The sequence below is a fragment of the Lepus europaeus genome, chromosome 14, assembly GCF_033115175.1.
Source record: "Lepus europaeus isolate LE1 chromosome 14, mLepTim1.pri, whole genome shotgun sequence".
NCBI classification, from domain to species: domain Eukaryota; kingdom Metazoa; phylum Chordata; class Mammalia; order Lagomorpha; family Leporidae; genus Lepus; species Lepus europaeus.
The window spans coordinates 64,097,777-64,121,423 of NC_084840.1; the positions used below are offsets into that span (position 1 = coordinate 64,097,777).

Below are 23,647 nucleotides of genomic sequence, written 5' to 3' on the forward strand. Positions count from 1 at the left end.
ATTCTGGCAGGAATCTCCCGGAAGTCTCACATCTGGCTCTGCTTGTGGGCAGGCACCCTCTCACCCTGATTTCCTCACTGCCTCCTGCGACCCAACATCTTCCTGTGTGCAAACATGAGTGCCGGATCTGCCTGCTCACATGTGGCCAAGACACCTGCCCCATGTCCTTCTCTCTGCTGGTCGACTCCTCCCTTTTGGAGATGTGCCTAAGGGTTGCAGGTCTCGGAAGCCACTGTGCCTGTGCTACCATAGCCCCTGGCTTGTGTTCATCGGGTTGTGGTGTCATCATTTGTCTGGTTCCCCCAGGAGGGAGCAGATCCCTCAGGAGAATCTGGAAAGTTGTCACCTTTTCGTCTCGTGTCCTGCCACTCCATAGCTGGCACAGGAACTGGCACTTACGTGCGTGTTTGTTCAGGGAATGAATGCACGGTCATCGGCATACACTCCTGACACGAGTCTGTTAAGGCAGAAAGCGTGCTCGCTTCTACAGCACACAGACTAAAAAGGTGGAAAACAGCTAAAGTCAAATGCTTGTCCTAAATGCCGGTCATCGTTTCTGAGGACACCCACTGGGTCCAGCGTTGAACCTGACCTTGCTCCTGTCCCCAGGCCCATGGCATCTTTCCTGGGGACTTCACCACAGGTCCCTAATTTCTCTCCTTGTCAGTATATCTTCGCTTCTGCTCTCTCTCCACTGTGTCCTGCTAACAGCCATAACTATATTCCTAAAGCCTAATGTCACCATTTCACTTACCAGCTGGATTCGGTTAAACAGCTAGGTGGTTCGGGCTAGGCTCAGCACAGTCCAATCCCAAATACCAGGTCAGACTCTCCACATCTCTCCCTGACCCCAAATGCCAGGTCCCCTGCATTGCAGCCGCACGTGAACCTCAGCGTCCCCACATAGGCCAGCCCCTTTGTGTCTCTGTGTCTTTGCCCCTGTTCCTTCTGCTTAGCATGGGCTTCCCCCAGCTCCTCTGCCACACAAACTGCCACTCACCCTGGTGGGCCAGTTCCACCAGAGCGGGGTGCTGGTGCACTGGCTCCTGTCTCTGCCAGGCGAGCGGGCCCTGAAGCACACAGAATTCTAGAGGGTTCATGGGTTCTTGCTGGTCATGTGCCCAGAGTCCCTGGTGTGTGTGTTCTTGGTCAGGTCAGACGTTAAGGACATGACGTTGGCTCTGCCAGGCGTCTTCCAGCCTCTCACATACACCCGGCCAGGACAAGAGAGAGCATTTCAGTGCCCATGTGGCCCTACCGTGAGGATAATCGCGATTAGCTCATGCCAGATTATTCTCTGTGTTTCCTTCAGGCCATCAGGCACAGCCAGCCCTAGGAAGAGGCGAAATGAATTGATGTGGGTTCTGGGACCTTTTTCTCTTCTTGTTCCAGCCTTTACCCCTTTGCCAGTCCTGCAAGGTAATGGCAAATTAGATGGTGATTGTGCTCACTGTGTAGAACGCTTCCTGCAATTTGGTAAAGTGTGAATGACCAAAGAAGTGGATGGATGGATGGATGGATGGATGGATAAATAGAAACAAATAAATACAGTTGCTTGTGCTAGAGACTAAAAAAGGGAAATTGAACAGACATGTTATTACTTCCTCCCTCTAAAGCAAAAGCTTGCAAATACAGTACACAGATTTCTAAAACTCCCTTTTCCAGCCACCAGTGAGCCACGAGCACAGGGTTAAACTGAAGATCACAGCGAGAGCCCTCGCGTCTCCTGGGTTCCTGGTGCAGCTGGCCCTGCCCCCCAGCTGGGGTTAAAGGTCAGAAGCAGCAACTGGTGATTCATCAGGTGGCTCCTGTCTCCGGGCACGGTCAGCATTTATGGGGTCTGCAGGCCAGGCTGTAGAAATAAGCAGACCCATAAAGGCTAGCAGTTAATAGTTCCCCGGAGATAGTCCAGATGCTGCTGGGGAGACAGTGCCCTGACAGCGCCCTTCCTGCTGCTGATTGATTCCATCACGCAGGCTTTGCTCACCCGGGGCGCCTCCGCGCCAGTGACCCCTTCTGCGTTTCCAGGAGCTGTCTCAAGACTTCTCAGCGTTCAGTGAGGGGCAGAGATGTTCCCTGGAGTCCCCACCTTCCCAAATAGTGGGAAGCTTTCCCTCTCCTGACACCATACCCCATGCGGAGGCCCCTTCTAACTTCCTTTTCCCAGGAGCTGCCAAGCAGGCCCCCTGGGAGAGACGGTGGCTCATGGGTTGGGCACAGCAAGTTAAACCACTACCTGTGATGCTTTCATCACATATGGGTGCCGGTTCAAGTCCCGGCTACTCCTCTTCCTGCTAATGCACCTGGGAAGGCAGCAAAAATGGTCCAAGTCCTTGAGTCCCTGCACCCACATGAGAGACTCGAATGGAGAGATGATGGCTCAAAGTGACCAGCCCCACCCTGGCCAAATGATGCCATTTGGCTGTGGCATCCACAGGTGCACAGGGCTGACCAGAGTCCTGGTAGGGGGACTTTCTAGAACTCTGTGCTGAGAGCTCAGTGGTCCACCAGGAAGAATGACGAGAAACGTACTCAATAGCCAAAACGTTGGTGTGTTGCTGGGTCTCAGCACAAAGTCCCCCTCCCTTTACATTTGAGCGCAAGCAGGACAGGGCTGCCCGTGTCATCTGTGTTCTGTGCCATCAGTCTCTCTTCAAATATGTTACTCTAAATTAAGAGTCTTGGGTCTGAGCTCAAAGGGAGAAAAGAGCTCTCAAAGGCACGCTGATGGGGCTTGAAAGGCACAGGAAGCGTCACGTGGTTCCAGCATTTCCGTAACGGCATCAGAGGAACCTGAGGGTGGGAGTGTTCCATGGCCAGCTGTTGCATACAAGAGTGGCCTCACACCCTGGCCCCCGGAGGCCCGGGGTCTGCAGGGGGTACCGTGAGGGAGCTCGTAGAGGAAACTGAGGTCATGAAGAATTAGATTACTTTGTGTCTTCTCTTGCCCATTGGCCCTTCACTCTGTCAGAGCCAGGATCGAGGATGGCAGGATCATAAACAATCCCCAGTCTCCTAATCCCCCCGAGTCGCAAGTTTCTCTGAACTGAGCTTTTTGTAATTCAGCTGAACCAGAGGAGAGGCAGCAGAACTCAGTGTGAATGATTTTAAAACTGGGGACCAAACCCTCTGACTGCCCTGCTCTGAGCAGGAGAAGGCTACACCTGCTGCCAGGGTGAAGATGGCGAAAGTGATGGCTTTGGCTCCCTGCTCACAGCACTAGGATGAGCAGTAGGTTTAAGGGGCCTCAAGAGAGCTTGGTTGCCTTGAAGAAGAGTGTTCCTTATCTTCAAGGAATAAATGTTGTGATTGGCCACTAGAGCCAGGTCTAGATCCCTGTCACAGGAAGTTGTTTGGAGTTTGGAGCCAATGAGGCAAATGACCTGCTCCTAACTTCTCTCTGTATGGCTTACTCCTACCCCCCTGAGTGCCGCATGCCCTCCTGGAGTAGCCCCTCAGTGAAAGCAGACTGGAGACCCCAGCCAGAAGCTTCCTAGAGAGCCCTTGCTAGTGCGAGTCTAGCTCTTTCTGTCTGATCATTTGGCTTTGCCTTGAAGCAAACCTATGTGTTAGCCAGGGACGTATGTTGTTAATTTTCACTTTATAGATGAGAGAACTTAATATTCATGGATTTCAAGTGATGACACCATCCAGGAAATGCTTTTCAGAGATTGCTGAACATATTCATGCCCCCTGCTTCAAAGTTTGAACTTAGAGCAGCTCTTAGTGTTTACTGTTGGGGTGTGGACTTTTGTGTGTAGTGAGGAGCGGCTGTGAACTCGTGCATCTCTGTAGGTCTCATACGGTCATTCAGTGTCAGGTCACAGCAGTTAAAGCTCAGACTGGAAGGCTTGTGGGGTTTTTTTCCCTTTGTTTTGCTTCGCATAGAGGGGATTCACTGATGTCTTTACAAACCGAGTTATTGGGGCCACAAACTCGTGTGTGCAATTCAGTGTTGACATTGCTTCAGGATGTTACCAAATCTCATTACAAGGAACACGGAGCCTTCCTTAGTTAAAATCTAAAATTTTAGAAGCTGTTGTACTGAGTAAGAATTATAACGCATCCCAATTCATAATCAGCGCTTTCATTGTATGAAATCGTAGAACGGAATCCTGTCATATCTTACTTCTATCAGATTCTCTCTTCCAGTTCCACTGTACAAGCCTTGATAGCAAAGAAGTGTATTTATTCTCCTGAAGTGTGTTCTTTTCGTGTGTGCGGTTATTCCGCAATGCGTGTAGGAAGTTCGCGTTGCCTGGGAGGCCCTGTACTTACCCTGCTGTATGGCAGTCGCACTGTTTGGTGTAAGCAGTGATCCCAAGGCCCAGCTTCTAAATAAACAGTGTTGACTGACCAAGGATCTTTCCAGTTGGAAAAAGCCCTCGGCTCTCTGGACAGAGGTGCAGATAAGTCAGAGTTCAAGAAGACAGAGCCAGCCTCTATGCCAGGCCAGCTCCACTGTCCATCACTGTCAGAGGCGATGGGGTGCAGACCGGTCCATGCGTCCTTGGCAATCAGCGGCTCTTCCTGGGAGGGGCTTCTCTGTTCATGTTTGTCTTCTTTTTCTTAAGCTCACTGAACAATTACGTTAACAGAGTTAATTAAGTTGTTCACTGATTGTAGAAAACAGAGAAGTAGCTCAGGAGAGGCGCCATTGCGCACAGCTCTGTGTGTGTACAAAGGATTCTGCACTGGGGCAGCGGGTTGCCAGGGCACCTTCCTTGTATTTACAGGTTCCTTTGTCAGCTGCCCATCCACACCCTAAAAGGACATTTCTCCTTCCCTGCCCTTGATAGATGTAGGAACATGATTTCCTGGTGAGAAATCAGGCGCTTGGAAGAGCCAGCCTTTCAAAGAGGTGTCTGCCATCCACGGGGCTAATCGTCCAAATGGCAGGCACGCATGGCTGGCTTCCCTTTTTACGCTGCTGTGACTGAGACAAGATGAGCACGCCGCTGGCCTCAGCAGCGGAGACCCCGTTAGAACAATATGCTCGGGGAATAGCTCCCATCTGGGAAGTGTGACAAGCGTGAGAAGGGCACGCAAAACCCAGATCTCACGGCCTGGCTTTGCAGGGGCTGGAGGCCCAGGGCCTGAGTGCCTGCTGCCTCTCAAACAGGCCTGCTGTCCGAGAGCTGGCTCCTGCCCGAGATACATTGGCCCTCTGTTATTTCCCGTGCAAAGCTACCTGTCACCCTTCCATGTCTGGTCAAGGCGCTCATCACTTTGGGAGACGGAAGGAGGTAGACGATGTGTTTGTATGTCAGACCTTGAGGATGTCGACATTCTAGAACATTCGTCACTGAGCTCCTGCACCTTCCTGGGGGCGAACATGGCCGCTGCACCAGGTGTGACCTATGTGAGGAAACTGTCCCCGGGTACACTGCTGTTCCCCCAGACTATTCTCAGGCATGGACGCCTACGCTGCTGGCCCTGCTACCATCACTGACCTGAGAGGCCTCCCTCCACCTCAGCAGGACAGCCCCGACCCTGCCAGCGTACCCCATCTCCATCCCCGGGACATCTGGGGATGTGGCCACTGCAGCCATTTGGAAGTTTCTAAGTATTCGTACCCAGGCACAACCCTGGAAATGGGAAGTGGATTAGTGGTTTCCAAGCACTGGGGAGGGGAAATTGGCGGTGGTGGGGGGTCTACCCTAACAAGTGTAGGGGTTGTTTGGGTGTGGGTAGGAATATTCTGGAATAAGATAGTGGTGATGGTTGCACAACATTGAAAATATACTTTTTATACAAAAAAGCCCACTGATGTAATTGTTCAGATGGCCCAAATAGGAAATCTTACATGGATTTTTATCTCGAAAAACTAAAAATGAAGAAACCATGTAGTCAGTCTCACTTCTTGGGACTCATCCCAGTAATCCCGGTCCCTCCTTCTCACACCCATCTCATTGTGCTGCCCGGGTGCATTTCATGATCTATGATCTGTCCACTCATGCTTGTGTGTCTTCAGGGTGACCCTGTGCAGCACCTGGTGAGCAAAAGCTAAGGCAGCTGGAAGGACTGACAGCAGCTCAGGCGCCTTTGTGGAGGGGAAACGCTGGGGTCTCCTCTGTTGGAGAGGACACCTAATTCAGAGGCCGAGAAGCGGCCTCACCTCTCGCTGCCACCTGCTCTGTACCCCTGGATGCCGTAGTGTGAAATTCCTTATAAATACGTATGTCAGTGGAGTTCTTGACATTTTGCCCAGACCTGAGGAGGAATAAAAACTTTCTGGCCCTACTGAAACATGCACAGAATAAAAAGCAAAAGCGAGAAAGAGATCCCAAGAACACGGACAGTAGACAGGGGTTGTGCTTGGCCGTTGTCTCGGAGATGATTGTGTGTGCCATTGGGAGACACAAATTAAGACACGGATCTGTCACATGGAAGCCCGCCGTGCTCTCTAAGGCATTGGATGAAGGCTGGTTTTCCCGCTCCGTCATCACCTGTTTTTCCTCTGTAACCCGTTTGCTATCTCACTGACCCCTTCCCACGCAGAGGTCGGCTCTGGCTTATTGCGAGTCAGCTGAGGGGAACAGCAGATCAGTTTCTTCTGAGGATGAAGTCGGCCGTGCTTCGGTTCAGCCACTTTGAGATCAGACCTCAGCAGGGCCCAGAGACCGTTTAATTGGAGCAAGGACCCAAACAACGAGGGGCTGAGATGACTGCGGAGCAGCCAGAGAAGGAGCCTCTGGCCCCGGGGGCGGTGGGGCCTTAGCCGCTGCCCTGCAGCCCAGTCCTGCAGGAGAACTACAGATTCTGCCCTGGAAGGCTCTCTGGGGTTACACCACCCTGAGATTGCCCTCTCGGTGGGGGTGGGCCGTACGCTGCTGTTGCTGGGGTCTCAGAGATGGCTGGGGCTGGGGAAGTGTTGCCACCGTGTGATGTGTTGGGGAGCCAGGGCCCCTCACGTACTGTACCCTAGTCTGGGCATGCAGCCACCCTCTTGTCCAGGAATGGTGAAATAGGAGTTATGATGCTTTGTCTTTTCCAAAGAAAAGGGTACAGAAGTAAAAACCATCCTCTATCCATGCGAAGTGGAAATTGGATTCCACTTAGCGCCCTCTCCTCCTCGTCTCCAGCCCCCAGCTGTGTCAGGTTGCTGCAGCTGGTGACTATACTGAGTCTCCATTCTCGAACACTCCCATCAGAGTGGCTTTGCCCAGATCACAGGGCCTTTGTCACATGGATGAGGATGTTGGGGAAGTGAAGATTAAGGCTCCATTACGTTACTGCTGCTGCCCATGCAACACTTGAATATGTGTTCCCACGAGGAGATGGGACCTTGGCAGAACCCATGCTTTTCTACTTGTTTTCCCTTGGGGTGACATTGTCCCCGCACGACTCCTGTCCAGTCATGGAAATGAGGCCTCATCAGTGGGGCACCAGTGGCCAGGACTCCCTCTTTGTCTCCCTGCTTCCTAGCCCTTATTCATGCCCCTCCCTTGTGCTTGCCTGGGGCCCTTCTCGTGGCTGGCTCTCTGCAGAGGCCGCACACCACCCCTCCCCTGCAGCCTGGCGTGAGTTGCAGTGCACAGCCCTGCACTGCCGCTTGCTTAGGGTCAGCCTCTTTGAACTCTGGCTTCTGAAAAACCTAGCTGGCTCCCATGAGCCCTGGTTTCCCCGCATCTGAAGAGTATGAGAATGAAAGATAAAAGGGGAGGCTGGTGTTGTGGCATAGCAGGTAAAGCCTCAGTCCGTGATGCTGGCATCCCACATGGGTGCCTGTTGGAGTCCCAGCTGCTCCACTTCCAATCCAGCTCCCTGCTCATGTGCCTGGGAAAGCAGTGGAAGATGGCTCAGGCGCTTGGGCCCCTACACCCATGTGGGAGACCAGGAAGAAGCTCTGAGCTCCTGGCTTCGCCTGGCCCAGCTCCAGCTGTTGCAGCCATCGGAGGAGTGAACTAGCAGATGGAAGACTCTCTCTGTCTTTCTCTTTCTGTAACCCTGACTTTCAACTGAGTGAATGAGTCATGAAGCCCCAGAGGTGCCAAGCACAGGTGATCACCCATGAGGCCTGACAGCCTTTGTCTGCCAGCTAAGCCTCACTGAGGACAGGCGGGGCAGTTGCCAGGCAGCTGTCTGTGCGGCGTGTGCCCTCGTTGCTGGGTTACTGGGTCTTCCCCTTTCACAGCACCCCCCCCCCCCAGCCACCAGTGGTCTTTTGTGGAGGTTTAGTGGCTTTTTTAGGGATGCAGCCCCATGCTGAGGCTCCCCCAAGAAGCCCTGGGATCTCCGTCAGTGTCCATGTGACAGCCCACTGGGGGAAATACCCCATGCCACAAGGCAGGAGCTGATTGTCATGGTCACCTCTGAACCTGCACTCCATGTGTCTGGCCAGCAGGGCGGCGCTCCTGATGCCTCCCATGTCTTTTGCTTTGTGACACTGAATGTAGCTGCTAGCATCTCTGTAGGGCTTGGGGAAGGGCAAGCCGTATGCAGCTCCTCTGAAAGCCGGTTTCCACATGAATCACCTCTGGCTTTTTCCTGTGTGGCACATTGTTTGGACAAAGGGGAGTTTGTGTGTGTCTCTCCCCACTAGACTCTCCTAAGTGCAAGCCTGGGATTTGGAACTTGGGCTTTTTTTTTTTTTTCTCCACTCTAAATGGACGCCTTGTTGGGAACCTTGTTGACACAGTGCAGTGCCTCACATCTTTATGGCATGAGGAACTGCCTGGGCTACAGACGCGTTTCCTTGTTGGCACTGAGATGAGCTACCGCAATTCCACAGATAGGCTTGGGGGGCTTCGTGTTTGCTTCTCAACGTCATTTATGGTGTGATTCATACCCAAACTGAATGTTCTTAAATTTAATCCATTTCAGGATTTTGTCTCTGGAAATGATTTTTAAACGATCTCACCCAAACCTCTTACTTCCCAGAGGAGAAAACAGAAATCATGAATAGCATCTCTCAACAGCCATGCTATTGACATTTGGGGCCAGAGAGTTCTGCGTTTTCAGGGGATGCCTGGTGCACTGCAGGGTGTCAAGAAGCTTCTCTGGCTTCTACCCTGGAGTTGCCGCGAGGTCTCCTCTGTGCTCCAGGTTGTGACAAATGTAGCTGTAGAAGTGGCCAAATGTCCTCTGGGTAACTGCTCGCCTTCAGAGAGTGATCACAGAACAAAGTTGTGACCACGTCTGGAGTAGGACCCGGATTCCCAGCCCCAGACCTCACCTGTCCACCTGTCCAGGTTGGGCAACGGAAGCTCTCGGCCATTGCCGAGCTCACAGTCATGGTCAAGGGCTCGCGCACAGGTCTTGAGAGACATGTGAGGGCTCGGGAGGTGAGGAATGGAGGGAGAGTGGGAGGGAGCTTTGAGGAGCTCTGGACAGGTGCGTTCCCTCTGCCAGTCTCCCCATCTACCAGTAGAGCAGGTGCCTCAGAGACCCACCTGCTGGGGGTGGTCTTCTGCCAAAATCCTACAGTGTGTGTCCAGAGCAAACAGGTTCAGGGGAGAGAATCTAGGAGGTGGAGAATGTTTCTGCACCTGGGCTGCCATCCCCATGGTCCCCTTGCAAGGGCTCCCAAGCCTCCTGCAGCACAGCCACGTGGACCTCGGCTTGGCTCTGACCCCAGGCCCTGGTGGAAGTCCTGGTCCACAGACTTTGCTTGGCACTTCTCCCTGAATACCCAGGGCTCCTTCTGTCTTTGCCTGGACGTCTACTCTTGGGTGTCTCCAGGCCACAGGTGGAGAGGACCCCAGAGGCACTGAAGTGGAGGGGTGTTGCGAGTAAAGCATGGTCCAGTGTGTTGCCACTTCCTGATGGACAGGAACACACGGAATTCCAGGGGTGTCATAGCTGAGCAGTCAGAAGTCTGCATGCTGGGCCTAATTTGGGGGGCAGGAATGAAGCTGTGCTTCTGCTCTTGTGCCTGTGGGTGCAGAGACAGTTCCAGTCCGTTTCCTGAGCTCTGCCCGCAACCTGTGGGTCTCTGCGGCGCTGGTCTGGGGTGTGTTTCCTCTAAACCTGAGAGTTAATTCTATGGTCTTGTCTCCATACCAAGCAAAAATTCCATCCGGTTCTCTGGGTCTTTTGTCCTGGTGATGCCAGAATTACCAAAATAGAAACTGAACTTTTACATGAAATGACTTTTGGGTAGGAAAACTCTGCTCCAAGAACAGAGTTGATGAACTGAGAGAAAATAGTTTCTGAGTATGCTACTAGGAACTGTGGTTGGATTCTAATCTGCGAAACTTTTCCCCTCCTCTTTCTTCTTTACTCCTTGAATGAGCAGTAGCGTGTTCTCTGTGCTTCTGGAAATTTCCTTCCCAGCCACCTGCTCACATTCCAAAAGAGAAGACCGAGAGATTGACCGTGAGCTCTGTTTCACTGCCAATGGCTTGTGGATCTCAAGGCTCTGTCCTCCACCCAATAAAGGAACAACATTCTGGAAGCTTTGCACTGAGGAAAAAAAATCCATCTTTTATCTCTACAGTTGAAATCTTCTAGAAAAAAAAATAGAAGCAATCCAGTGAAAAAGGAGGCTTGATTCTCAGTCTCAGCAGTCTGTTTCTCAGATCTCCCGTGTGAGGAGCAGTTGTGTTGGTTCCTCCCGGTGACTGGTTGTCGCCTTTGAGGGGATATTTCCTCCCAGTCTGCCTGTGAGCTAACTGAGGCTTCAGACAGACTTGCTCACCGCCCTCTGCCTGGTTTCTCCAGCTGTGCAGCCATGGGCACACACACCTGCAGCACAACCATCCTCGCAGCCGGGCAAGAGCTCTGGCTCGTCCAGAGGATGCCAGGCCCAGCAGCTTTAACATCACTGGCTCTTCCCCACTTGTCTTCTCCCTTTTGCTGTCAGGATACCAAAACTATTTTCCTCTCTCCCTCCCTCTTCCCCACAGCAGTCACTGCCTGCAAACTGGGGGACACCCAAGAGACAGAGACTCCCGGGGACAGCAGGTGTACCTCTCAGGGTCCTGGCAGGAAAAAGATGTCACACCCCAACTGGGTGTTTGGGGGAGGATTTAACAAAGGGCATATTTACAAAAGTGTGGACAGGGTGTGAAGAGCCGAAAGGGGCTAGCGTAGGTGCCCCGGGCAGGTAGAGGCAGGGCTCAGGACCCCCCCGACTTGCTTCTTTTCCCCCACCCCAAAGTGTGAGGGGAGTCTGTTGAGGTGGTCCAGATGGGCTGCACCTGCCGTGTCCCCCAAGGAGGATGGAAAAGCAGTCTGCAGGCCAGGGAGGAAAGGTAGGCCCCACAGACCAGGGCAGTCTGTTACAGTGGCCCGCTCAACAGTCGGGACTCAGGCACCTGCGCCTTCCGCTCCTGCCACCTCTCTGTCCTGGGTTGGACACCTCGCCTGTTGCCCTCTGTCCTGCTTGTCACCTCATGTCTGTCCTGCCGATGCTGTGATGAAGGCAGAAAAAGCTGAAGGCTGCTGCAGATCGCGCCTTTAGCTGCTGCAGGCGTGAGGTTAGTTCTGCCTTGACAACGACACAGATGCAGGAAGGGGGCTGCATTTCATCCACTCCCCTCAGCGTGGCCCGTCTTTCTCAGGGGCCTTGCCGATTTCGGCTGCGAGGGACACAAAGGCACACTGAGGGCTTTGGCCCTTGCACCAGCCAGGCTGTTCAGCGTAGGTTCCAGGCAGGAGGCAAAATCAATCTGTATACTGTGGGTGTCAGTCCTGTCAGTCCTTGGGTGATAATGAGACAGTGGTTTATGTAGATACATTGTCAACACCCAGGAGACCTACAGGAAGCAACACTACCTGGAAGGGTAGTCACCAGGCTCTTTCCCCGAGTTCAAGCCAAGTACTGTTGATGGCTTTGCTTGATCAGAATACTATTAGGCTTTGTTGAAATTCAATGGAAGTACATTCTTAAGCATCATAGTGATGAAAGCAAGATAGAGTGTGTGTGTGTATGTGTGTGGGTGTGTATGTGTGTGCATGTGTGCGTGTGTGTGTGTGTGTGTATGTGAAGAGCGGGCTCCATGTGCGTCAGGCATCAGTGCTCTTTCCTTGGCCTCTGTTCCGTAAACGGTTTCTGTTTGCAGGATGACAAAGTGGGGCTCCCATCCTGGGGGCCTTCCCTTGCTTTGCCCATCCACAACCACGACCTCATCAGCTTGCTCCCTGGTGGACACACATCAGACGGGGCACCAGGGGACATGGACGCTACACTGGCGTCCGCACATGGAACAGCTGCACTTGTGTACATCACTTTACCTCCCTGGGTCTCGGGTACCTGATCTGTAATTACAAAACAGGAAGTGAGGCCGGCGCCACGGCTCACTAGGCTAATCCTCCGCCTTGCGGCGCTGGCACACCGGGTTCTAGTCCCGGTCGGGGCACCAATCCTGTCCCGGTTGCCCCTCTTCCAGGCCAGCTCTCTGCTGTGGCCAGGGAGTGCAGTGGAGGATGGCCCAAGTCCTTGGGCCCTGCACCCCATGGGAGACCAGGAGAAGCACCTGGCTCCTGCCATCGGATCAGCGCGGTGCGCCAGCCGCAGCGCACCTACCACAGCGGCCACTGGAGGGTGAACCAACGGCAAAAGGAAGACCTTTCTCTCTGTTTCTCTCTGCCTGTCAAAAAGAAAAAGAAAAAAAAAAAACAGGAAGTGGCAGTTACTCTCCAAGGGGACAGTGTGGCAGGACTTACCCGTTCTACCAGCCGGATAGGACTGGGTATACCTGTCCCTCCAGCTGGCCAGGCCCCTTCTGGCCTGTGGAAGTGAGAGCCATCAGACACTCAGGAAGCAGGAGGCTGCCCTCCGTGTGACCACGGTGCTGGCTTCTGTCCGAGGTGTCCTCTGCACAGGGGGCTACACAAGCTCGGAGTCTGCCAGCACCCACCAGGGGCTCAGTGTTCTCCTCAACCTGTGGATAAACTACACAGTAAGAGTTGATGAATGAGCAGAGCCGAACAGTTCCAAAGGACTTGTTCCGATCCATCCAGTCAATAACTTACAGTTGTAGGAAATCCCTGCATACAAATTTACACAATTTGAATTGTTTTTACAGTAGATCAGGCCATTAATCTAAGTTTTTTTGCAATGAAAATATGGTATTTTAATGAATTCAACTATATAAATTATCAGTTTAAATGTGAATTATCTAAATATATCGATTAAAAGATTGACAAAGGCAAAATAAAACCAAGACCCAACTTTGTGTGATCTATAAGAAAACCATTTTAAATATAAAGACACAAAAGGACAATCTGATTCTGGGTTAAAGGAAACACTGGAGGCCGGCATTACAGCATTGTAGCAAGATTAAGTTCCCACCTAGGATGTTGGCATCCAACATCACAGTGCCAGTTTAAATATCAGCTGCTCTGTTTTCAAAAGTCCCTAAATACGTTTAATGATAGCCCATGCTTTTGTTGAAGCGCTGAAATATGTTTCAGCCTGCTAAACCTCCGCGACACAAGGAAACAGTGACGTGGAGGGCTCCATAGAGCTTGCCGAGGCAGCCGCAGACATGTGCAGTGTGAGGTCTGTTTCCTGTACAGTTGCTGTGCTGTGGGTCAGGCCTGACAGGAAGGCTTTATGTTCATCCTCTTGCTTCCCAAGCAGGTGTTTTCGGTGGAGAGGAGAAGCACAGGCCCTGGAGCCAGAGCTGGGTCCTGTTCCGGCTGCCTGCTTCCTAGGAGACCTTGGGGGAGCCGTGTTGCTCCTTCTGTGATGGTCATGGGCTCGCCTCATAGGGTAGCTCTGAGGCACGGCACCGAGCAGAGCGGGGGCCAGGTATCCACAGATGTACGTTGAATTTGAACCACACACAGGAGCTCACTGGGCCTGGTGATCACCAGTGTTCCCCTCCCCCAACCCTCCATCCATAAAAACAGGAGAATGTACCCCTGATGACTCCTCCAAAAAAAGAAAATGCCTCCTCTCTCTCCCTCAGAGGATCCAGCACACAGGAACCTCCATCTCCTTTACAAATGTACACAGCCCCACCCCAGCCCATCCCACCCCCACTGCACGAGACTTCCACCTTCCAGAGTTCAGAATCTGGGCTGCTGCTTTTACATTTCCAACCTTCGATCTGATCTGCCATTATCATTTGTAGTGTACTCTTTTTTTAATTTTTTTTTTTATTTTTGACAGGCAGAGTGGACAGTGAGAGAGAGACAGAGAGAAAGGTCTTCCTTTGCTGTTGGTTCACCCTCCAATGGCTGCCGTGGCCAGCGCGCTGCGGCCGGCGCACTGCGCTGATCCGAAGGCAGGAGCCAGGTGCTTCTCCTGGTCTCCCATGGGGTGCAGGGCCCAAGCACTTGGGCCATCCTCCACTGCACTCCCGGGCCACAGCAGAGAGCTGGCCTGGAAGAGGGGCAACCGGGACAGAATCCGGCACCCCGACCAGGACTAGAACCCAGTGTGCCGGCAGAGGATTAGCCTGTTGAACCACGGCACCAGCCTGTAGTGTACTCTTCCTTCATGTCTCCTTTCATTTCCAGAACCTTCCCAGGAAAAATCCCATTTCTGAATACTTCCATCTTGACTTTCCAACTCCCAACTTCAAATCTTACTGGCCGTGGAGCCAAGCTGCACCTGAGTGACAGGTGCCGTTGGTGATGTGGGGGTTGTTAAGTATGACCCAGGCTCTCCTTCAGCATACCTGCCCTCCTACACATTTGAGAGTGAAGTTCGTGCCCCTCTCTCCATGTAAGCTGCCTGCCACCACCAGGTCCCCACCCAAACACTCTCACCCTAAACTCAACCCCCTGGGGGAAATTCACTGTCATCTTGTTTATTCCATTTTTATAGATGAATTTTTTTAATCACAAATGAGAGTTTATTAAATCAGTTCATTCTGAGCAGACGGCACTGGCGCCCTAGCTGATGCTACCCCGGGCCCTTTGCCATCTGGACTGTGTTATGTGGCAGGATGGAGTTGTAATAAGATCTCTGGGACCTGAACGGGCCTCAAGATGGATCTGGGTTACATCATCAGCTTCACTTTGTGCATGTCAGCATGCGACATTGGTTGGCAGGTTGCCAGTGCTCACCTTCACAGCAGAGCATACTATCCCATCTCCTGTGCCCCACCCAATTCGTGTTACCTGGTTTTAGTGGCAGATTGAATCCAGAATACTTGTCCATCAAAGTCAGACGTTCTTCTGGATGAATTGTGAGCCAGAAGCAGAGGATCCGTCCTTGGTGAAATTTTCCTAAGTCTACTGGAGTTAAGTATTAATCGTCTTATCCACTCATACATGCTTATTTTCTTTTTACCATTTATTTTCTTTATTTGAAAGGCACAGTTAGAGAGAGAGGAGGAGGAGGAGAGGAGAAGAGGAGGGAGGGAGAAAGAGAGAGTGAGAGATAGAGAGACAGAGAGAGAGATATCTTCCATCCACTGGTTCACTTCCCAGATGGCCACAACAGCCAGGGCTGGGCCAGACCAAAGCCAGGAGCCAGGGACTTCAGATGGGTCTCTGACATAGCTGCAGGGGCCCAAGCATTTGTCTTATCTGTTACTACTTTTCCAGGTACATTGGCAGGGCGCTGGATTGGAAGTAGAGCAGCTAGGTCTCCAACCAGTGTCCACATGGGCTGCCGGCATCACAGGCTGTGGCTTTACCTAGGGCTTCACAATGCTGGCCTCTGATTCTTGAAATTGTGAAATGAAAGCATCAAAGATTATCTCACACACACACTCACGCACACACATCAAACATTATCTCACACACACACTCACGCACACACATCCATCACTCTCAGGCACACTCATGCACACATTCACAATCATGCATATACACAATCAAACACAACTCAAGACACACATCACTTCTGTGCCAAATGAGACAAAAAGTGATCTTGGAACCCTTGTTGGTTTCCTTTAATGTTGATTCCTAGTGAGTACATTTTAATTAAGAGTCCAAATGAATCTTTATTTGAGGAAAGAGAAAAAGCAGGGAACCTAATAGAAGAGTTGATTGTATTGTGGGGAGGGTGTGCCTCAGTGGCAATAATAAGAACATGGGAGAGGAAACTGCAGAACCAAGTACAGATCTGGGCACTGCACTACTTTCAGTAGAGTTCTTTCACCTACCGATCTTTCTGGAAGAACCTCAGGGTTTTCTTCAAGCAGAACCAGGGCATGGAGTCAGAATTCGCTTCCATCCTGACAGCACAGAAACACTCTTACCAGAGTCTCTAAAATCTCCCCAGGATGTGACATTCACAGCTGTTGTGTTTTTGATTGACAAAACACTGTAGTCCGCAGCAGTGGGAACGCCTTAGAAATGCAGATTCTCAGGCCCCACCCCTGGACCTCCCAAATCTGTGACCCACAATCTGTGTTTCAATAGGTAAAGTCTGGCTGGTGCCACGGCTCACTGTGGTGCCAGCACTCCAGGTTCTAGTCCCGGTTGGGGCACCGGATTCTGTCCCGGTTGCTCCTCTTCCAGTCCAGCTCTCTGCTGTGGCCTGGGAAGGCAGTGGAGGATGGCCCAAGTGCTTGGGCCCTGCACGTGCATGGAAGACCAGGAAGAAGCACCTGGCTCCTGGCTTCAGATCGGTGCAGTGCGCCAGCCATGGCGGCCATTTGGGGGGTGAACCAACGGAAGGAAGACCTTTCTCTCTGTCTCTTTCTCTCTCTCTCTCTCTCTCTCTCTGCCTGTAAAAAAAAAATAGCTAAAGTCTGAGAACCATTGTGCTTGAGTAAGACAATTCTGGGCAGGTGCTGTGGCATATCAGGTAAACCCACCACCTGCAGTGCCTGCATCCCATATGCGCACTGGTTCAAGTCCCACCTGCTGCACTTCTGATCCAGCTCCCTGTTAATATGTCTGGGTACGCAGTGGATGATGGCCCAAGTTCTTGGGCCCCTGCACCCACATGGGAGATCCAGAAGAAACTTCTGGCTCCTGGCTTTGGCCTGGCCCAGCCCTGGCTGTTGTGGCAATGTGGGGAGTGAACCAGCAGATGCAAGATTTCTCCCTGTCTCTCTGCCGCTGTCTTTCAAATTAAAAAAAAAGAAAACTTCTGTGAAACCAATTCCCTTCATCCTAAATCATGGTATTCAAAAAGTTCATGGAAAATGAAATGAAAACATGAGTTTGGATATTGGAATCAAAAAGTTCATGGAAATAAGTATTATTAAAAAAATTGTACCAAAAGAAACTTAACTTGTAACTTCATTTTCCCACAAACTTTCTGGAGTACCACTGCTGTAACTTAAACGAAAATGTGTGAAGGGAGCCCGGATTAGGCGGCCAAGTCCTCTATCCAAGTTTCCAAAGGAAAGAACCTGTGCTGTCCCACTTCTGAGATGATAGCCATCACTCCCTTGGAGTTCAAGTCAGGATGCAGAATGTCGGGGCAGGCAGCTACCCTGCAGCCCTGGGGGACAGGAGCCAGAGCTGCTCTTCCTCCTCTACTGGAGAAAAAGGAGGTCTTCCAGGCAGCTCCGTAGCACCCGCCAATCTAGGGTTTGCTACGGCTGGACCCAGGCATCTGCATCCCGTGGATTTATGTGCGCTGCTGTAAAACACGTGTTCTCTTCTGGAGTGTTCTGAAGCAGATCCGGCTTTGATCCCCCCCTTGAATTTAAATATTTTGTCGTCCCTCACTTTCCTACATAAAAGAGTGCACTGCTCATCAGCATTAATAAATATTGATTTGTTGGCTGGCTGATTCATTATCTTTCCTGTCAAGTCACGTCGCTGTTGCCAGTGCCCGGTGCATTCGCATACAACTACTTTCTAATTCTGCACATCTGTGTGTCAGCGACACGTCCCCAAGGAAGGCTCATGGAACAAGCAGTTGGCATGTTTTAAAGTGCCACGCTGTGGAAGTCTAGGTTGCAGGGCCGGCACTGTGGTGTTGCTGGTAAAGCTGCCGCCTGCGTTGCCAGCATCCCAGAGAGGTGCTGGTTCATGTCCAGGCTGCTCCACTTCTGATCCAGCTCCCTGCTAATGTGTGCCTGGGAAAGCAGCAGAAGATGCCCCAAGTGCTTGGGCCCCTGCCATCCATGTGGGAGACCCGGATGAATCTCCTGGCTCTGGTCTGGCCCAGCCCTGGCCATTACGGCCATCTGGGGGAATGAATCAGTGGATGGAAGATCTATTTCTCTCTCTGTAATTCTTTCAAATAAATCAATACATCTTTTTAAAAAGCTTCATCCTTATCCTTGTACCACCCCAGGTGGGAAGACTTTCACAGATGGGAGAAGTCAGGACAGTCAGGATTGGTGTTCTGTCACAAGGGGGTGGGGCCCGGGGCCCTCCCAGTGGCTTTACATGTCCACTTGGAAAAGAGCGCTCTCCACAGCCTTGCGTTCACTTGTTTGTCCAGCCAGACGTCTTTCCTCTGTCCACCCTGCCCACCCACACAATGGAGTCTGATATAGGGGGAGCCTCGCTGGGCCCTTGCCATGTGCTCGGCTCGTGCGCATCGTCTCTGGATCTCCTAGTACCTTCCTTCAGGCGCAGGCACTCGCTCCACGTCCACCCTCCTGAACTGAGGCCTGGAGAAGCTGGGCAGCATGCCGCACGACACCGGCCAGCCCCAATCCTCTGTGCACTCTGCCCACGGTGAGCACCCAGCTGGGGCCGACCCCTCTTCCAAGTCTCACCTGTCATCATCTTCGTGACCCCTCTCTGGGCCCTGCTCTCTGATTATAAGCCACTGCCTGTTTGAGACCTGGCTGTGCTCCAGTTCAGAGCCCTTCTCTGCTACTCTATCACGTTTCTTTTTGTCTCACCTGCCAACTGTTTTCTGAGCTCTTTATAACCCCAAAGCCTCGCATGGTAACTGGCCCAGATTGAGAAGAGGCGCTTGGGGCTGGCGTTGCGGCACAGTGGGTTAAGCCACCACTTGCAACACCAGCATCCTGTATCTGAGAGCTGCTTCAAGTCCTGGCTGCTCTGCTTCTGACCCAGCTTCCTGCTAATGTGCCTGGGAAGGCAATGGAAGAAAGTCCAAGTGCTTGGGCCCCTGCACCCACATGGGAGACCTGGAAGACATTCCAGGCTCCTGGCTTCAGCCTGGTCTAGTTCTGGTCGTTGTAGGCATTTGGGGAGTGAATCAGCAAATGTAAGATTCTCTCTCTCTCCCTCTCCCTCTCCTTCTCCCTCTCTCTCTCCCTGTGTGTGTGTGTGTGTGTGTCCCTCTCTCTGTTGCTCTGCCTTTCAAATAACTGGATCTCTTAAAACAAGAAGACAAGGTCCTCATCAGATGCGTCCCGAAGAAGGGAAGGGGCTCTGATCTGGGTCATCTGGGTGCATCCCCACCACCCTGGTTTAGGGTGGTCAGCAAACAGTCTCTGGCCATTGCTCCCTCGAGTCCTTGCTCCTTGGGCAAGGTTCTTGTAGACTTGGGTTTCCAATCTAAGAAGACCAACTGCACAATGCTCTGGTTAGTGGCCAGCAGCGTGCTGTGCCTGCATTCCCCTCTCAGAAGGAAGCGGGTTCCTTCTGCTGCACAGGGGCCCGGCGAGGAACCCGGGGGGCAGAGGGAGGGTTAGGCGCCGGCGCTGGGCTCCAGCTGCAAACCATCCGTCCCGGCGCGTGATAAATGCTTCTGACATTTCCCTTAGAGGCAGCAGGCTGGGGAGCCTTTCACATTCTCAAGTGCAGGAGGCGGCCTTATTGATCAGGTGCCTTTCATTACAGGCCTCGCAGCCCCTCAGCCACCGAGGGAAAGCTGCCCTCTCCGGCAGCCTCCGCAGTGCCCACTCCCGGGCAAAGAGGATTAGCATGGGGGAGGCATGGGGACAGGCCTTGCTTTGGCCTCGCTGCTCCTTTCAGTGTTGCCTAGGGCCCCTGGAGAACGCTATGGGTAGGACCACACCTCACTTGCTTGGAACCCCTTCCTTAACCTCCAAGCATTCCGCACACACATTTTGCCAAGAAAGAACAAACACGTGGCCCGGTAGAACGTCACCACTCTGCTTTGAACTGGGCCCCTGTTGCCGGTGGGGGCTTCTCTCACGAGGTGGAGGGAGAGCTGAAGGGGCCGTGGGCAGCTGGCCTCGCTGGGGTAGGGTGGGGTGGCAGGAGCAGTCTCCTCTCCCTGTGGCTGGGCCTCACTCAGCCCCTTGCCGGCCCCAGGCCCCTGACCTCCCCCAGGCTGTCCCCTCTATCCAGAACCCCTGCAGCCCTTCCGGCTAGGAGGCAGCAGTAAGCTTGGGCTCCTTGGAGAGAATTTCAGTTGCTTTAGTTCCCAGCCTACAACTGTTTTCTGAGCCACCCTGCAATCAGACTGCAACAGTAGCTGTTGCAGGACATGCCGCCAGGGCCCTTTTTTTTGGTGCGCGCGTACCCTCCTGTGTCTCCATCCATGTCCCCGCTGCTCACAGCCCTGGCGGCGAGGGCTTCGTGCCGAGGGTGTATTCCAGCGCATGCGTAGTGGATCTGAGCAGGTGCCCCCGCGGAGGAGCGAGGTAACTCTGGAGGAACTCGGTTAGAGAATGGGGGGCGATCGTGGCTGCCCGAGCTCTCTTGCTGTGCCTGATTTATTGGTTGAACGTGAATGAAAATCTCTTCGACTTGCCCAGGGACTTGGGACCAGGACTTCGCTCGTCCTCCTTCCTCCCGCTTCTGTCCTCTTTTAGGGCCGGGAGGACGTGAGTGTGGGAGTGCTGTGTGGTAGCCTGCTGAGTGCGTGTCAGGCGGCGGTGTACACTCAGTGTAGCGGACTCCAAAACTGCAGGTTAGGCTGTTCTGGATTTCAACCCCAGCACCCAAAGGCTCTCTCTGGTTCTTTTATCTTACCAGGGCGATTCCCTTGCTTTCTTGGTTTCCTCCCTCCACTCCTTCCTGGAACTCAGGCTGGGAAACACTCCGTTGCAGGGACTCAGCAGCGCTGAGACAAATGCCCTCTGTCCCATGGCCCAGCGCCACGCCTTGGTCGTGGGCGTGAAAGGCTGCCGGCCCCCTATCCCCATGAGGCACTGGGGTCTCAGGCTGAGGCAGGCGCCTGGGTTCTGTGCAGGTCTCCTCTGTACATGTTACTACCAGGAACACCATTACCATCTCCTGGGAGAGGAACACATTTAGTAGAACTTGAGAGCCAGCACTGAGAGCATCCCTAGAAGCCAGTGTTAGAAAATGGACTTAGGGGATGAATGCCAGAAAGATGTGTTCCTAGTGTGCAGGCAATGGCACGTGCTCCCTTTTTGTTCGATAGCTAGGCTGGGATTCCAGTGCTTCGGCAGATTCCATAGTGGGTCTTGGTAGCCAGCATTTCTAGACAGACACCTGGCTGGGTTACTTATTTTCAGAGTTCTGGGTTTGATTTATCTTGGTCAAAGGCCAAAAGCAGCGGGATATTGCAATTCCTGGGGCCGGGGAGGAGCGGGCCTAAATTGAGTGGCCGGTAGCAAGCTGAAGGCTTCCTGTTTCTCTTAAAGAGGCAGGGAAAACCAGGTCCCCCTTAGTCCCGTGCCCTGCACGCCAGCGACATTGCTGGTAACAGAACGACCTGCATCAGCCCCTGAGCGTTGGCTGCGTCCCGGCAGATCTGCTATTTAGCGCCTCAGTGGAAACACGTGAGCCAGCTTCAACAGCAAACGGGCTCTGTGTTGGCAGTAAGTGTGAAGAATCCTAACAGAGCACATCACAAGGAAGTCTGATTGCAGGGTGGCCTCCGCTGCTTTTCTCGAAAATTCCTTCCATGCCGTTTTATCTTTCGAATGAGTGTTCCTGTTATTACCAATAGTCATGTTTATTTATTTATTTATTTTTGACAGGCAGAGTGGACAGTGAGAGAGAGAGACAGAGAGAAAGGTCTTCCTTTGCCATTGGTTCACCCACCAATGGCCGCCGCGGCTAGCGCGCTGCGGCCGGGGCACCGCGCTGATCCGGAGGCAGGAGCCAGGTGCTTCTCCTGGTCTCCCATGGGGTGCACGGGTCCAAGCACTTGGGCCATCCTCCACTGCACTCCCGGGCCACAGCAGAGAGCTGGACTGGAAGAGGGGCAACCAGGACAGAATCTGGTGCCCTGACCGGGACTAGAACCTGGTATGCTGGCGCCGCAAGCGGAGGATTAGCCTATTGAGCTGCGGCACCGGCCGCAGTATTCAGAATACCCAGTATTCAGAAAAATCTCCAGTTATCACCCATTATTTACCCAAAGTCAGGAAAAAGTGAAAGTGATTGGAAGTCGGGAGATCCAAACTTAACCTTGCATCTAGAACAGTGGGTGAGTTTGGTGCACATGAGGTCTGCCTCTGTCCTGTGGGCACAAGACAGTTAGAATCTAGTGACCAGGTCACCTGGTCTCCTTGGGCAGTGAACACCTGCTGTATTGCTGAGGGCCAGGGCTCCTCCATGACCAGCGTGCATGTGGGCTCCGTGCAACCGGAACCATTACTTACTGAGGAGCTACTTGGTGCCGAGTGCTTACAACGGTTATTTACATCACAGTCATGTACATTCTTCAGAACAGGGATCATTAGCTCCACTTTACTGATGAGGAAACCTGGCTAAAGCAATACAGCCACGGTCACACAGCTACCAAGAGCCAGGGTCCGGCTGAGTTCAGAGCTCGTGATCTTTCCCGTAGACTCAGCGGCCTCCATGGTAACAACAAAGTACTGCTAGCTGGTGTTTGTGAGCACTCGCTATGTAGCAGAAGCAGGCGCTGCTGAAAGGGCGACTACTGGCATTTGCTCTTGTAATGAGCATGGCAACCCAGCTAGGGCGGTGCTGTTATGATGAGCAGTTTGTAGACATGGCACAGAGCAGGAGGAATCACTCGTCTACGAACACACGCCAGTAAACAGTGCAGCCTCCAGGCCGCCCCCCACATGGGTCACAGAGAGAATGCGATTGTGATGATGAGTGCCCTTGACACTGGAAGGGCTCCGCCAGGGCGGCCCGTATCCCGCATCACTGCAGACCGGGGGGTGCCTGTCTCAGGGTGCATCGTCGCACCAGCTCATCCACTGAAAATAAGTCCCCTAATACAGTGAGCTAAGAGATGGAGCCTCTTCTAAAGAGACCACTGTCAGAGTCCAGTCCTTTCCGACAGACTGGCCCGGGAGACGCCCCTGTCTTCCTCCTCGAAGCCTGGCGGGCTCTTTCCCTAGCCTGCTAATTGGCGTGAGGGACTCTGCTCCCACAGGCTGCCCGGCCATTAGCGGTGCCTCCCGGGGCAGGGCTCTTGCCTTGGATTCGTGCTCCCTCCCCCAGCACTGCAGTCCCTTGCTGGGCTTGCCTCATGACAGATTGCATGTTGATGAAGAGCTTTGGGGAATTTTCTTCCCCCACCTCTTTGTTGAGTACAGCTCATTACCAGCTCCATTTTCTGGCCTTGCACACGCTCTCTCACGCTCGGCTCTATTGTGCCACCACTTGTCACTTTCCCAGCCCAGCGTTTAAGCGTGTCAATCTCCCCTCTCTGATGGCATTGCTGCTCATTATTTGCTGTCTGGTGCCACACGAGTTCACCTGCTGGCATCTCAGAGAAGCCAGCCGCCCACCCAGTCTCCTTAGCTGTGGTTCAGCTCTGGCTGCCGCCCAGGCTGCTCTTGCTAGGAAGAATTGGTCACAGGCCACTGCCGGGTGGTGGGCAAGCAGCTTAAGTATGCTCGACTTCAGTGTCCTTTGCTTCAATGTAGGGATCACAGTGATAATAGTTGTCATCAGATTTCCTTAGCACAGCCGTTGCGGGGGAAACCAAATGGAAAATGGGTATGCGATGGCCTTTGTAAGGTATAAGAGCTCTGTAAAACTTGCA

At 52.8% G+C, this 23,647-nt stretch overlaps 1 protein-coding gene across 1 annotated transcript in view; it reads left to right on the forward strand.

Moving 5' to 3' along the window:
* KIF26B (kinesin family member 26B) overlaps positions 1-23,647 on the forward strand; it is a 519,978-nt gene that overhangs the window by 392,687 nt on the left and 103,644 nt on the right. The gene's annotated exons all lie outside the window — the stretch shown is intronic.